Here is a 16,316-nt window from a genome sequence, read left to right as displayed (position 1 = left end):
GCAGAGGGATGTGTTTTGTCCCAGGATCCTTAGCTTATTGATGAGCTTTGAGGGCACAATGGTGTTAAACGCTGAGCTGTAGTCAATGAATAGCATTCTCACATAGGTGTTCCTTTTGTCCTGGTGTGAAAGGGCAGTGTGGAGTGCAATAGAGATTGCATCATCTGTGCATCATCTTTTGGTGAGGTATGCAAATTGGATCTGGGGTTTCTGGTGTTGGGACATAAAGAGGAACTTTAGCGAACAAATCAAACATTTATTGTGCAACGGGGACTCTTGTGACAACCAGATGAAGCTCATCAAAGGTAAGTGATTAATTTTATTTATATTTCTGACTTTCGTGACTCCTCTAAGGGGCTTGAAAATGTTTGTATATTTCTGTAAGCGGGGCGCTGTCCTCAGATAACCGCATGGTATGCTTTCGCCGTAAAGCCTTTTTGAAATCTGACACAGCGCTTGGATTAACAAGAAGTTAATCTTTAAGCCGATGTATAACACTTGTATCTTTTATGAATGTTTATAATGAGTATTTCTGTATTTTGAATTTGGCGCTCTGCAATTTCACCGGATGTTGTCGAGGTGGGTTGCTAGCAGAACGCCTTCGCCAGAGAGGTTACCTTAGTGTTCTTGTGCACAGGGACTATGGTGGTCTGCTTGAAACATGTTGGTATTACAGACTCAGACAGGAAGAGGTTGAAATTGTCAGTGAAGACACTCGCCAGTTGGTCAGTGCATGCTCGGAGTACACGTCGTGGTAATCCGTCTGGCCCTGCGGACTTAAGAATGTTGGCCTTCCGGAACAGCTGGTGCTCTCATGCATGTTTCAGTGTTACTTCCCTCGAAGCGAGCATAGAAGTTATTTAGCTCGTCTGGAAGGCTCATGTTACTGGGCAGCTCTCGGCTATTGCTTCCCTTTGTTGTCTGTAACAGTTTGCAGGCCCTGCCACATTAGATGAGCGTTGGAGCCGTGTTAGTGTGATTCGATCTTAGTCCTATATTGATGCTTTGCCTGTTTGATGGCATGTCGGAGGGCATAGCGGGATTCCTTATAAGCTTCTGGCTTAGAGTCCTGCTCCTTGAAAGCAGCAGCTCTACCCTTTTGGTCATTGCGAATGTTACCTGTAATCCATGGCTTATGGTTGGGGTATGTACGTATGTACGTACAGTCACAGTGGGGACGACGTTCTCAATGCACTTATTGATAAAGCCAGTGACTGATGTGGTGTACTCCTCAATGCCATCGGAAGAATACCGGAACATATTCCAGTCTGTGCTGCAAAACAGTCCTGTAGTTTAGCATCTGCTTTGTCTGACCACTTTTTTGTAGACCGAGTCACTGGTGCTTCCTGCTATAATTTTTGCTTGTAAGCAGGAATCAGGGGGATAGAATTATGGTCAGATTTTGCAAATGGAGGGTGCGTCTCTGTGTGTGGAGTAAAGGTGGTGTAGAATTGTTTCCCACTGGTTGCACGTTTAACATGATGATAGAAATGAGGTAAAACTGATTTAAGTTACCCTGCAATAAAGTCCCCGGCCACTAGGAGCGCCGCCTCTGGATGAACGTTTTCCTGATTGCTTATGGTCTTATACAGCTCCTTGAGGATGTAATGTCATGGAGAATGTAATATAATGGAGGCGGTATACAGCTCATTGAGTGCGGTTTTAGTGCCAGCATCGGTCTGTGGTGGTATGTAGACAGCTATGAAAAAGTACAGATGAAACCTCTTTATGTAGATGGTGTGGCCCACAGTATCCTGAGATACTCTACCTCAAGCGAGCAAAACCTCGAAACTTCCTTAGATATCATGCACTAGATGTTGTTTACATAAATTCATAGGCCCCCGCCCCGTGTCTTACCAGAGTCTGCTGTTCTGTCCTGCCGATGGAGTGTATAACCAGCCAGCTGTACGTTCTTAATGTCGCCGTTTAGCCACGACTGGGAGAAACGTAAGATATTACAGTTTTTTGTGTCCCGTTGGTAGGATTCGTTAACATGACAGCGTGACAGAAGGGGCAGATTAGCCACTCGTCGCCTGATCCTCACAAGGCACCCTGATCTTTTTCCATTAAATCTCAGTTTCCTTCTCTACTGAATAACGGGGATCTGGGCCTGGTCGGGGGTCTGTATTACATCCCTCCCGTTCGACTCATTGAAGAACTCTTCGTCCAGTTTGAGGTGAGAAATCACAGTTCTGATGTCCATTGGCTCTTTTCGGTCATAAGAGACAGTAGCAGCATCATTACGTACAAAACAAGTTACGAACAACAAGAAACAACACGAAAAAAACAAACAAAAGAATATGGTTGGATAAGACGGCAGCCTTCCCCGCCGGCTCCATCACTATCACAGAAGCAGCGCAAACTGGCTCTAACCAACGTCAACAGTAAAGAGGCGACTCCGGGATTCTGGCCTTCTAGGCAGAGTTCCTCTGTCCAGTGTCTGTATTATTCTGCCCATCTTAATATTTTATTTTTATTAGCCAATCTGAGATATGGCTTTTTCTTTGCATCTCTGCCTAGAAGGCCAGCATCCCGGAGTCGCCTCTTTACTGTTGACGTTGGTTAGAGCCAGTTTGCGCTGCTTCTATGTAGATGTTCCATAAAAAAATCTGCCGTTTCCAGCTACAATATTCATTTACAACATGAACCATGTCTACAGTGTATTTCTGATCATTTTTTGATGTTATTTTAATGGACAAAAAAAGTTGCTTTTCTTTCAAAAACAAGGACATTTCTGAGTGACCCCAAACTTTAGAACGGTAGTGTACATATACCTGACTTAACAAATGGCTATAGAAGGAAGATGCATCTCTACCCCATGTGGACTGTTCAGGTGGCAAATAGCATGAAGACACAACAAAACAATAATCTGACTCCCTATGTTCAATCATTTCTTCTATATCTATATCATTTCAATGCTGTAAACTTTCATCACATCAGACTTTACACATGTTCCCACTCCCCCAGAGGCCCTGGGGGCTTTTCACATGAGTGTTTCTGTTGGTTCCATACCATACATACCCTCTACATGAGTGTTTCTGTTGGTTCCATACCATACATACCCTCTACATGAGTGTTTCTGTTGGTTCCATACCATACATACCCTCTACATGAGTGTTTCTGTTGGTTCCATACCATACATACCCTCTACATGAGTGTTTCTGTTGGTTCCATACCCTACATACCCTCTACATGAGTGTTTCTGTTGGTTCCATACCCTACATACCCTCTACATGAGTGTTTCTGTTGGTTCCATACCATACATACCCTCTACATGAGTGTTTCTGTTGGTTCCATACCATACATACCCTCTACATGAGTGTTTCTGTTGGTTCCATACCATACATACCCTTTACATGAGTGTTTCTGTTGGTTCCATACCATACATACCCTCTACATGAGTGTTTCTGTTGGTTCCATACCATACATACCCTCTACATGAGTGTTTCTGTTGGTTCCATACCATACATACCCTCTACATGAGTGTTTCTGTTGGTTCCATACCATACATACCCTCTACATGAGTGTTTCTGTTGGTTCCATACCATACATACCCTCTACATGAGTGTTTCTGTTGGTTCCATACCATACATACCCTCTACATGAGTGTTTCTGTTGGGTCCATACCATACATACCCTTTCACATCAGTGTTTTTGTTGGTTCCATACCCTACATACCCTCTACATGAGTGTTTCTGTTGGTTCCATACCCTACATACCCTCTACATGAGTGTTTCTGTTGGTTCCATACCATACATACCCTCTACATGAGTGTTTCTGTTGGTTCCATACCATACATACCCTCTACATGAGTGTTTCTGTTGGTTCCATACCATACATACCCTCTACATGAGTGTTTCTGTTGGTTCCATACCATACATACCCTTTACATGAGTGTTTCTGTTGGTTCCATACCATACATACCCTCTACATGAGTGTTTCTGTTGGTTCCATACCATACATACCCTCTACATGAGTGTTTCTGTTGGTTCCATACCATACATACCCTCTACATGAGTGTTTCTGTTGGTTCCATACCATACATACCCTCTACATGAGTGTTTCTGTTGGTTCCATACCATACATACCCTTTACATGAGTGTTTCTGTTGGTTCCATACCATACATACCCTCTACATGAGTGTTTCTGTTGGTTCCATACCATACATACCCTCTACATGAGTGTTTCTGTTGGTTCCATACCATACATACCCTCTACATGAGTGTTTCTGTTGGTTCCATACCATACATACCCTCTACATGAGTGTTTCTGTTGGGTCCATACCATACATACCCTCTACATGAGTGTTTCTGTTGGGTCCATACCATACATACCCTCTACATGAGTGTTTCTGTTGGGTCCATACCATACATACCCTCTACATGAGTGTTTCTGTTGGTTCCATACCATACATACCCTCTACATGAGTGTTTCTGTTGGTTCCATACCATACATACCCTCTACATGAGTGTTTCTGTTGGGTCCATACCATACATACCCTCTACATGAGTGTTTCTGTTGGTTCCATACCATACATACCCTCTACATGAGTGTTTCTGTTGGGTCCATACCATACATACCCTCTACATGAGTGTTTCTGTTGGTTCCATACCATACATACCCTCTACATGAGTGTTTCTGTTGGGTCCATACCATACATACCCTCTACATGAGTGTTTCTGTTGGGTCCATACCATACATACCCTCTACATGAGTGTTTCTGTTGGTTCCATACCATACATACCCTCTACATGAGTGTTTCTGTTGGTTCCATACCATACATACCCTCTACATGAGTGTTTCTGTTGGTTCCATACCATACATACCCTCTACATGAGTGTTTCTGTTGGGTCCATACCATACATACCCTCTACATGAGTGTTTCTGTTGGGTCCATACCATACATACCCTCTACATGAGTGTTTCTGTTGGTTCCATACCATACATACCCTCTACATGAGTGTTTCTGTTGGGTCCATACCATACATACCCTCTACATGAGTGTTTCTGTTGGGTCCATACCATACATACCCTTTCACATCAGTGTTTTTGTTGTGTCATACCGTTCAATATCAATAGTTTCTTGCTAACGCAAATGCGTTTCATTTATTGAAATCATGTCTGTGTTTAAGGATTTTAGTATTGTTATTTGTAACTTGTTCAATGCAGTACATCCGTTAACATCCAATCCCCTCTGTTTCTCGGCCTAGGTCCTCCCGATATCAACTGGTTCACTTTGGAGTTTAGGTCCTCGTTTTCATCAGCTGCCAGTCCTGCCACTCTGATAGACACGTCTGGGTCTAACTTCGTTGTTTTGGCAGCGCCTATTCTTCCAGATTCTAGGAATTCTACACGGCACTCCTGACGTCCAACTTGCAGAGCTATGTAGTCTCGTAGTTGCTTGTTATGATTCTCCAGTTGAGTCAGAATAGCTGTATGTTTATCCTGAATTCTCCAAAGTGAGCAGTCAACTTTACTATTCACTCCTTTTTTCATACTCAACTTCATTTCGTCCATTTTTTCTTAAAAAAATGTTTATACCTTGACTCCTTATCTCCACCTTGCTATTGGCACTTTCTTTCTTTGATAAATTAGACTCTATGCTTTTCTCACCACTGTGTAGATTTCTACTGGAGTCCATATGTTTTAGTGGTTAAGTGTTTCAGTTATTGCTGTTCAAGGTAGATAGCCAGCTAAATGCATTCCAAGGCTGGCCAGATTACTCGCCAAACATTCCCCAACAAGTCTGTCAATTGACTCTTTCACCCTGACGGGATTCATACTTCAGTTGCTTCCATTTACAGGCCGATCTCTATGTTTTGAGATTTGAAAAACGTTTAATTTAAAAAGGGTTTTGAAAGAGTTTGGTCCCATAAAGAAGGAGCAGCGTTTTTCATTGTGGACACCGTACCAAGCTATGTTATTACCTGGTATTTGCTGTACACAACCATGTTATTACCTGGTACTTCCTGTATATAGCCATGTTATTACCTGGTACATCCTGTATATAGCTATGTTATTACCTGGTACTCCCTGTATATAGCCATTTTATTACCTGGTACTCCCTGTATATAGCGATGTTATTACCTGGTACTCCCTGTATATAGCCACGTTATTACCTGGTACTCCCTGTATATAACCATGTTATAATGCCAGAGAAGCCGGTGTTTGGAGGATATATTGGCACGGGTGATGTTATGCCTGAAACGAAATGGAAGTTAGGCAAACCCTTTCAATACATCCTCCAAAGATCGGCTTCAAGAGCTATATCACTTGTTTACATCGGGTTGCAAACATTTAAAAAAAATTATTGACCAATTTTTTTTTTAACCTTATTTTCATTAATTTATTCATACTATTTCATCCTTACACAAGATATATGCAGATTTTTTTTTTAAAAGTGCTCCTTTTTCTCCCCAATTTTGTGGTATACAATTGGTAGTCTCATCGCTGCAACTCCCGTACAGACTCTGGAGAGGTGAAGGTCGAGAGCCATGCGTCCTCTGAAACACAACCCAACCAAGCCTCACTGCTTCTTGACACAATACACACTTAACCTGAAAGCCAGCCTCACCAATGTGTTGTAGGAAACACAGTACACCTGGCAACCGTGCAGCTTGCAGTGTGCCAGGCCCGCCACAGGAGTCGCTAGTGAACGATGGGACAACATCATCCCTGCCGGCCAAACCCTCCCCTAACCTGGACGGCACTGGGCCAATTGAGCGCCGCCTCATGGGTCTCCCAGTCGCAGCCAGCTGCGACAGAGCCTGGACTCGAACCCAGAATCTGTAGAGGCACAGCCTTAGACCACTGAGCCACTAGGGAGGCCAAGCCCACTGTTCTGATGATATACAGAGGATCAAAGCATGGTGCTAATCGCTGGTGTTCCTCTCTGATGTGAGAGCAGGGAGATAGAAGTCATTTATAATTCACCACCTACCACCTGGTATTTCATACTGCACTCTAGAGGAGAGAGGGATATGTGGAGAGGGAGAGAGAGGTGTAGAAGGAGAGGGAGGGAGAAAGAGAGGGAGCTCTTAATGAAAGCACTGCCTGCCTCTCCCTATTCCTTATTAACATATTCTCTCAAACAATAACTCCCACCTCGCTCTCTTTCTCTCTCTCTGTCTGAAAGCACCGCCTGTCTCTCCTCCTATTCCCTATTGATATCCCTGTCTGAAAGCACCGCCTGTCTCTCCTCCAATTCCCTATTGATGTCCCTGTCTGAAAACAAGGTCTGTCTCTCCTCCTATTCCCTATTGATATCCATGTCTGAAAGCACCGCCTGTCTCTCCTCCTATTCCATATTGATATCACTGTCTGAAAACAAGGTATGTCTCTCCTCCTATTCCCTATTGATATCCCTGTCTGAAAGCACCGCCTGTCTGTTCTCCTATTCCTTATTGATATCCTTGTCTGAAAGCACCACCTGTCTCTTCTCCTATTCCCTATTGATATCCCTGTCTTAAAGCACCGCCTGTCTCTTCTCCTATTCCCTATTGATATCCCTGTCTGAAAGCATCGCCTCTTTCTCCTCCTATTCCCTATAGAAAGAGAGAGAGAGGGGTGGGAGTTATTGTTTGAGAAAATGTGTTAGTAGAGGATAGGGAGAAGCAGGCGGTGCTTTCATTACCAGCTCTCTCCTTCTCCCTCCCTCTCCACATATCCCTCTCTCCCCTAGTGTGCAGTAGGAAATACCAGGCGGTGCTTTCATTACCAGCCCTCTCCTTCTCCCTCCCTCTCCACATATCCCTCTCTCCTCTAATGTGCAGTAGGAAATACCAGGCGGTGAATTACAGATGATTTCTATCTCCCTGTTCTCACATCAGAGAGGAACACCAGCGATAAGCACTGTGCTTTGATCCCCTCTATTTCATCAGAACAGTGATCTTAACACAAATAAATAATTTCAGAGGAGGATGAATCTTGTCACACTACAGTTTCTCCACATCCTTAATATAAAATATATCTCTTTAAAGACACAGACTGAGACACAGCCGTGCTGTTACAGATACGTATAGCTTTCAGAGAGAGAGAGAGAGAGAGAGAGAGAGAGACAGAGAGAGAGAGAGAGACAGAGAGAGAGAGAGAGAGAGACAGAGAGAGAGAGACAGAGAGAGAGAGAGAGAGAGACAGAGAGAGACAGAGAGAGAGAGAGAGAGAGAGAGAGAGAGAGCGAGAGAGAGAGAGAGAGAGAGAGAGAGAGAGAGCGAGAGAGAGAGAGAGAGAGAGAGAGCGAGAGAGAGAGCGAGAGAGAGAGAGAGAGAGCGAGAGAGAGAGAGAGAGAGAGAGCGAGAGAGAGAGAGAGAGAGAGAGAGAGTGAGAGAGAGAGAGATATTTTATTTATATTTTATTGTTTATTTATTTGCTATCATTTACAATTTTGTTACAATGTATATTGTATACATTGTTGCTTTGGCAATATTGACACAATGTTTTTCATGCCAATAAAGCAGCTTGAATTTGAATTTGAATTTGAGAGAGAGAGAGAGAGAGAGAGAGACAGTGACAGAGAGACACAGACAGAGGTCTGCTGGTACAGTCTATGTTGTAGTACTGTTTTCTGCCTCAGGTATGAACATGTATTTAATAAGGGTAGTGTGAAATCAAATCAATGTGATTGAAAATCAACTGGAAATGCATTTACATGAGGTCTAAATGGTTACTACTATAGATGATAGTGCAATAGGAATGCTGACTGCAAGAATGTCAACCAGAGCTGTTGCCAGATAATTTAATGTTAATTTCCCTACCATAAGCCGCCTCCAATGTCATTTTAGAGAATATGTCCAACCAGCCTTGCAAGCGCAGACCACGTGTAACAGTCTTTGGAATTTGGTTGAGGTTATTCATTTGTGCAATGAAGAAGTATGCCATCTAGGAACTGCGTAACACTGTCGAGAGTTGCGCAAGACGTGAAAAGTAGCGTTGGTTTGTTGTGTTCCTGTATGGAACACAGATAGACCCGTCAACAATTTGATCGATTATTAAAGTTTAAAAATACTGAGGGAGTGAGGGGTGGAGTAGAGCTGGTGGGAGGGGTGGAGTAGAGATGGAGGGAGGGGGTGGAGTAGAGATGGAGGGAGGGGGTGGAGTAGAGATGGAGGGAGGGGGTGGAGTAGAGATGGAGGGAGGGGGTGAAGTAGAGCTGGTGGGAGGGGGGTGGAGTAGAGATGGAGGGAGGGGGGTGGAGTAGAGATGGAGGGAGGGGGTGGAGTAGAGATGGAGGGAGGGGGTGGAGTAGAGATGGAGGGAGGGGGTGGAATAGAGATGGAGGGAGGGGGGTGGAGTAGAGATGGAGGGAGGGGGGTGGAGTAGAGATGGAGGGAGGGGGTGGAGTAGAGATGGAGGGAGGGGGTGGAGTAGAGATGGAGCGAGGGGGTGGAGTAGAGATGGAGGGAGGGGGTGGAATAGAGATGGAGGGAGGGGGGTGGAGTAGAGATGGAGGGAGGGGGGTGGAGTAGAGATGGAGGGAGGGGGTGGAGTAGAGATGGAGGGAGGGGGTGGAGTAGAGATGGAGGGAGGGGGTGGAATAGAGATGGAGGGAGGGGGTGGAGTAGAGATGGAGGGAGGGGGTGGAATAGAGATGGAGGGAGGGGGGTGGAGTAGAGATGGAGGGAGGGGGTGGAGTAGAGATGGAGGGAGGGGGTGGAGTAGAGATGGAGGGAGGGGGTGGAGTAGAGATGGAGGGAGGGGGTGGAGTAGAGATGGAGAAGTATGCCATGAAGAAGTATGCCATCTAGGAACTGCGTAACACTGTCGAGAGTTGCGCAAGACGTGAAAAGTAGCGTTGGTTTGTTGTGTTCCTGTATGGAACACAGATAGACCCGTCAACAATTTGATTGATTATTAAAGTTTAAAAATACTGAGGGAGTGAGGGGTGGAGTAGAGCTCGTGGGAGGGGTGGAGTAGAGATGGAGGGAGGGGGTGGAGTAGAGATGGAGGGAGGGGGTGGAGTAGAGATGGAGGGAGGGGGTGGAGTAGAGATGGAGGGAGGGGGTGAAGTAGAGCTGGTGGGAGGGGGGTGGAGTAGAGATGGAGGGAGGGGGGTGGAGTAGAGATGGAGGGAGGGGGTGGAGTAGAGATGGAGGGAGGGGGTGGAGTAGAGATGGAGGGAGGGGGTGGAATAGAGATGGAGGGAGGGGGGTGGAGTAGAGATGGAGGGAGGGGGGTGGAGTAGAGATGGAGGGAGGGGGTGGAGTAGAGATGGAGGGAGGGGGTGGAGTAGAGATGGAGGGAGGGGGTGGAGTAGAGATGGAGGGAGGGGGTGGAATAGAGATGGAGGGAGGGGGGTGGAGTAGAGATGGAGGGAGGGGGGTGGAATAGAGATGGAGGGAGGGGGTGGAGTAGAGATGGAGGGAGGGGGTGGAGTAGAGATGGAGGGAGGGGGTGGAGTAGAGATGGAGGGAGGGGGTGGAGTAGAGATGGAGGGAGGGGGTGGAGTAGAGATGGAGGGAGGGGGTGGAGTAGAGATGGAGGGAGGGGGTGGAGTAGAGATGGAGGGAGGGGATGGAGTAGAGATGGAGGGAGGGGGTGGAATAGAGATGGAGGGAGGGGGTGGAGTAGAGATGGAGGGAGGGGGGTGGAATAGAGATGGAGGGAGGGGGGTGGAATAGAGATGGAGGGAGGGGGTGGAGTAGAGATGGAGGGAGGGGTGGAGTAGAGATATAGGGAGGGTGTGGAGTAGAGATGGAGGGAGGGGGGTGGAATAGAGATGGAGGGAGGGGGTGGAGTAGAGATGGAGGGAGGGGGGTGGAGTAGAGATGGAGGGAGGGGGTGGAATAGAAATGGAGGGAGGGGGTGGAGTAGAGATGGAGGGAGGGGGTGGAATAGAGATGGAGGGAGGGGGTTGGAGTAGAGATGGAGGTAGGGGGGTGGAGTAGAGATGGAGGGAGGGGGTGGAGTAGAGATGATGGAGGGGGTGGAGTAGAGATGGAGGGAGGGGTGGAATAGAGATGGAGGGAGGGGGTGGAGTAGAGATGGAGGGAGGGGGTGGGAATAGAGATGGAGGGAGGGGGTGGAGTAGAGATGGAGGGAGGGTGTGGAGTAGAGATGGAGGGAGGGGGGTTGGAATAGAGATGGAGGGAGGGGGTGGAGTAGAGATGGAGGGAGGAGGTGGAGTAGAGCTGGTGGGAGGGGGTGGAGTAGAGATGGAGGGAGGGGGTTGAGTAGAGATGGAGGGAGGGTGTGGAGTAGAGATGGAGGGAGGGGGGTGGAGTAGAGATGGAGGAGGGTGTGGAGTAGAGCTGGTGGGAGGGGGTTGAGTAGAGCTGGTGGGAGGGGCTGGAGTAGAGATGGAGGGAGGAGGGTGGAATAGAGATGGAGGGAGTGGGTGGAGTAGAGATGGAGGGAGGGTGTGGAGTAGAGCTGGTGGGAGGGGGGTGGAGTAGAGCTGGTGGGAGGGGCTGGAGTAGAGATGGAGGGAGGGGGTTGGATTAGAGATGGAGGGAGGGTGTGGAGTAGAGATGGAGGGAGGGGGTGGAGTAGAGATGGAGGGAGGGGCTGGAGTAGAGATGGAGAGAGGGGCTGTAGTAGAGATGAGTGAGGGGGGTGAATAGAGATGGAGGGAGGGGGTAGAGTAGAGATGGAGGGAGGGGGTGGAGTAGAGATGGAGGGAGGGGGTGGAGTAGAGATGGAGGAGGTGTGGAGTAGAGATGGAGGGAGGGGCTGGAGTAGAGATGGAGGGAGGGGGGTGGAATAGAGATGGAGGGAGGGGGGTAGAGTAGAGATGGAGGGAGGGGGGTAGAGTAGAGATGGAGGAGGGGGTGGAGTAGAGATGGAGGGAGGGGGTGGAGTAGAGGCTGGTGGGAGGGGCTGGAGTAGAGATGGAGGGAGGGGGGTGGAGTAGAGATGGAGGGAGGGGGTGGAGTAGAGATGGAGGGATGGGGTGGAGTAGAGATGGAGGGAGGGGGTGGAGTAGAGATGGAGGGAGGGGGTGGAGTAGAGATGGAGGGAGGGGGTGGAGTAGAGCTGATGGAGGGGGTGGAGTAGAGCTGGTGGGAGGTGGGTGGAATAGAGATGGAGGGAGGGGGTGGAGTAGAGCTGGAGGGAGGGGGTGGAGTAGAGATGGTGGGAGGGGGTGGAGTAGAGATGGAGGGAGGGGGTGGAGTAGAGATGGTGGGAGGGGCTGGAGTAGAGATGGAGGGAGGGGGGTGGAGTAGAGATGGAGGGAGGGGGTGGAATAGAGATGGAGGGAGGGTGTGGAGTAGAGATGGAGGGAGGGTGTGGAGTAGAGATGGAGGGAGGGGGTGGACTAGAGATGGAGGGAGGGGGGTGGAATAGAGATGGAGGGAGGGGGTGGAGTAGAGATGGAGTGAGGGGTGGAATAGAGATGGAGGGAGGGGGTGGAGTAGAGATGGAGGGAGGGGGTGGAGTAGAGATGGAGGGAGGGGGTGGAGTAGAGATGGAGGGAGGGGGTGGAGTAGAGATGGAGGGAGGGGGTGGAGTAGAGATGGAGGGAGGGGGTGGAGTAGAGATGGAGGGAGGGTGTGGAGTAGAGCTGGTGGGAGGGGGTGGAGTAGAGATGGAGGGAGGGGGGTGGAGTAGAGATGGAGGGAGGGGGTGGAGTAGAGATGGAGGGAGGGGGTGGAGTAGAGATGGAGGGAGGGGCTGGAGTAGAGCTGGAGGGAGGGGCTGGAGTAGAGCTGGAGGGAGGGGGTGGAGTAGAGATGGAGGGAGGGGGTGGAGTAGAGATGGAGGGGGGGGGTGGAGTAGAGCTGGTGGGAGGGGGGTGGAATAGAGATGGAGGGAGGGGTGGAGTAGAGATGGAGGGAGGGGGTGGAGTAGAGATGGAGGGAGGGGGTGGAGTAGAGATGGAGGGAGGGGGTGGAGTAGAGCTGGTGGGAGGGGCTGGAGTAGAGCTGGAGGGAGGGGGTGGAATAGAGATGGAGGGAGGGGGTGGAGTAGAGATGGAGGGAGGGTGTGGAGTAGAGATGGAGGGAGGGGGGTTGGAATAGAGATGGAGGGAGGGGGTGGAGTAGAGATGGAGGGAGGGGGTGGAGTAGAGCTGTTTTTGTCTGGATCAAATGCGCCAAATAAATGGACATTTTGGATGTATATGGATGGAATTAATCGAACAAAAGGACCAATTGTGATGTTTATGGGACATATTGGAGTGCCAACAAAAGAAGCTCGTCAAAGTTAAGGTTTTATATTTTATTTCTGCGTTTTGTGTAGCGTCTACAGGGTTGAAATATGCTACCCTCTTTGTTTATTGTTGTGCTATCATCAGATAAAAGCTTCTTATGCTTTCGCCAAAAAAACTTTTTAAAATCTGACATGTTGGCTGGATTCGCAACGAGTGTAGCTTTAATTTCATTTAATTTAGTATCTTACATGTGTGATTTATTTTTAATTTCCCTGGCTTTTGCCCAAGTGGGACGCAACCGTCCCCTATACCATAAGAAGTTTAAGGAGAGGTATATCTATAATTCCATGTGTATAACTTATATTATCATCTACATTTAGTATTTCTGTTGAATCGATGTGGCTATGCAAAATCACTGGATATTTTTGAAACTAGTGAATGTAACGCGCCAATGTAAACTAATATTTTGATAAATATGAACTTTATCAAACAAAACATACATGTATTGTGTAACATGAAGTCCTATGAGTGTCATCTGATGAAGATTATCAAAGGTTAGTGATTCATTTTATCTCTATTTGTGGTTTTTGTGACTCTGGCTGAAAAATATTTTGCTGGAAAAATGGCTGTGTTTTCTGTGGCTATGTTGCAGGCAATGAGGCAGTGATCGCTGAGATCCTGATTGAAGACAGCAGAGGTGTATTTGTAGGGCAAGTTGGTCAGGATAATGTCAATTAGGGTGCCCATGTATACGGATTTAGGGTTGCACCGGGTGGGTTCCTTGATGATTTGTGTGAGATTGAGGGCATCTAGCTTAGATTGTAGGACTGCTGGGGTGTTAAGCATATCCCAGTTTAGGTCACCTAACAGAACAAACTCTGAAGCTAGATGGGGATTTAATTAATTCACAAATGGTGTCCAGGGCACAGCTGGGAGCTGATGGGGGTCGATAGCAGGCGGCAACAATGAGAGACTTATTTCTGGAGAGATTAATTTTTAAAATTAGAAGTTCGAACTGTTTGGGCATAGACCTGGAAAGTATGACAGAACTTTGCAGGCTATCTCTGCAGTAGATTGCAACTCTGTCGATACCGACAGAATAAGAACAAGTCTTTGATATTAATTACTAGTCTGCAACTAGGAATTCGGTATCATTGAACGCGAAGACTGACAACCGGCAACTGCCAACTGCCAACTTACCCTTGTAAGTCACTGTACTGTGGCACCACAACTGCCAATGAGGTTTGCAGAGATTTGAAGTCATCCATCATCCATCCGTTGGGATTAATTACAAATGTATTTTGCAAGATGCATTGATTCGTACCCAAACCGTTACTACTACTACTAAAAATACCCATCATGCAGAAAATAAACCCTCAGAATGACCCAACAGCCGTAACCCATCTATTGGCTTTTGAAAATAACGTTTTTACGTTTGGAACTAGTTGTAATGTAGCAAGGCTGGGTTGGTTTCCACATCTCTTGGTTCCTAATGGCCCACTAGATTGATCTAATTTCGTGTGAGGGAGGAGAGGGGCTAGTGGGGACAAGGTATGTCTAAATTTGTCACAAGGGGTGGGGTGTAAGGACCCTAAAGCTATGCTGCTGGGACTGGTGCAGTGGAAGTGATGTAAGGACCCTAAAGCTATACTGATGGGACTGGTGCAGTGCTGATGGGGCTGGTGCAGTGCTGATGGGACTGGTGCAGTGCTGATGGGGCTGCTGCAGTGCTGATGGGGCTGGTGCAGTGCTGCTGGGACTGGTGCAGTGCTGCTGGGACTGGTGCAGTGCTGCTGGGACTGGTGCAGTGCTGATGGGGCTGGTGCAGTGCTGATGAGACTGGTGCAGTGCTGATGGGACTGAGGCAGTGCTGATGGGACTGGTGCAGTGCTGATGGGACTGGTGCAGTGCTGATGGGACTGGTGCCGTGCTGATGGGACTGGTGCAGTGCTGCTGGGACTGGTGCAGTGCTGATGGGACTGGTGCAGTGCTGATGGGGCTGCTGCAGTGCTGATGGGACTGAGGCAGTGCTGATGGGACTGGTGCAGTGCTGATGGGACTGGTGCAGTGCTGATGGGACTGGTGCCGTGCTGATGGGACTGGTGCAGTGCTGCTGGGACTGGTGCAGTGCTGATGGGACTGGTGCAGGCTAGGCTGACACTGGAAGAAGCAACAACCTCTATAGAAATAAAGAACAATTATGTCACACACCCCAAGTACCGATCAACACCCGCTCGTCCCTCTGCTTCCCACTCTCCAACCCTGCTTAGCACACTCTCCCTCTCCCTCCCCACTTTCCCCGTCGACTGACAACCATTCAGAGCTGTCAAACTGCCTCGCTAATTACCTAATACTGGCAAATGTTGGCAATTAGGAGCCCGGAGTAAGCAATTAATTATCGTCTCACAATGCAGGCTTCGCCCTGTACTATTAGTTGAATATCATGTCCAATATTCAGAAACTCTTTTTCCCTCTCCAATGTGAAGAGTCAATTACATAGGACTGGAGTTGCCTGAGGGGAGAGAGAGAGAGGTTGAAGAGGGCGTTAAAACCCTCTAAGCATTTAAAGAGATGAGAGAGAGTAAATAAAGAGAGTAAATAAAGAGAGGAGAGAGAAAGAGAGAGAGAGAGAGAGAGAGAGAGAGAGAGAGAGAGGCAGAGAGAGAGAGAGAGAGAGAGAGAGAGAGAGAGAGACAGAGAGGGAGAGAGAGAGAGAGAGAGAGAGAGAGAGACAGAGAGAGAGAGAGAGAGAGAGAGAGAGAGACAGAGAGAGAGAGAGAGAGAGAGAGAGAGAGAGAGTAAATAAAGAGAGTAAATAAAGAGAGGAGAGAGAAAGAGAGAGAGAGAAAGAGAGAGAGAGAGAGAGAGAGAGAGAGAGAGAGAGAGAGAGAGACAGAGAGAGAGAGAGAGACAGAGAGGGAATTAAAGATTGACTGAGAATAACAAGCAAGCTTAGCAGTTGCCTTTATCACTCACTCTTTTTATTTTCTCTCTCCCTTTCCCTCGCCCACTTGCTCTTTATTTTTCTATGAATCACTGTCAAACCTCTGAATAATCTCGCTTGTTCCTATTAGCGCTGTGATTGTCTCTGACAGTTTGTGGAAGGTTATTATTTAGGCTACAGAAATCATATTACACAATATTATGTCTGCATCCTCGGATGAGCATCTTCCAAATGACCAAAATGTGAATATATCCTCCCATTCTTCCATCCAAAACGTAGGCGTAA

This window comes from Oncorhynchus mykiss, chromosome 30 (assembly GCF_057628025.1).
Source record: "Oncorhynchus mykiss isolate SJ-2025 chromosome 30, ASM5762802v1, whole genome shotgun sequence".
NCBI lineage: Eukaryota > Metazoa > Chordata > Actinopteri > Salmoniformes > Salmonidae > Oncorhynchus > Oncorhynchus mykiss.
Note: the sequence above shows the minus strand (reverse complement) of the source record.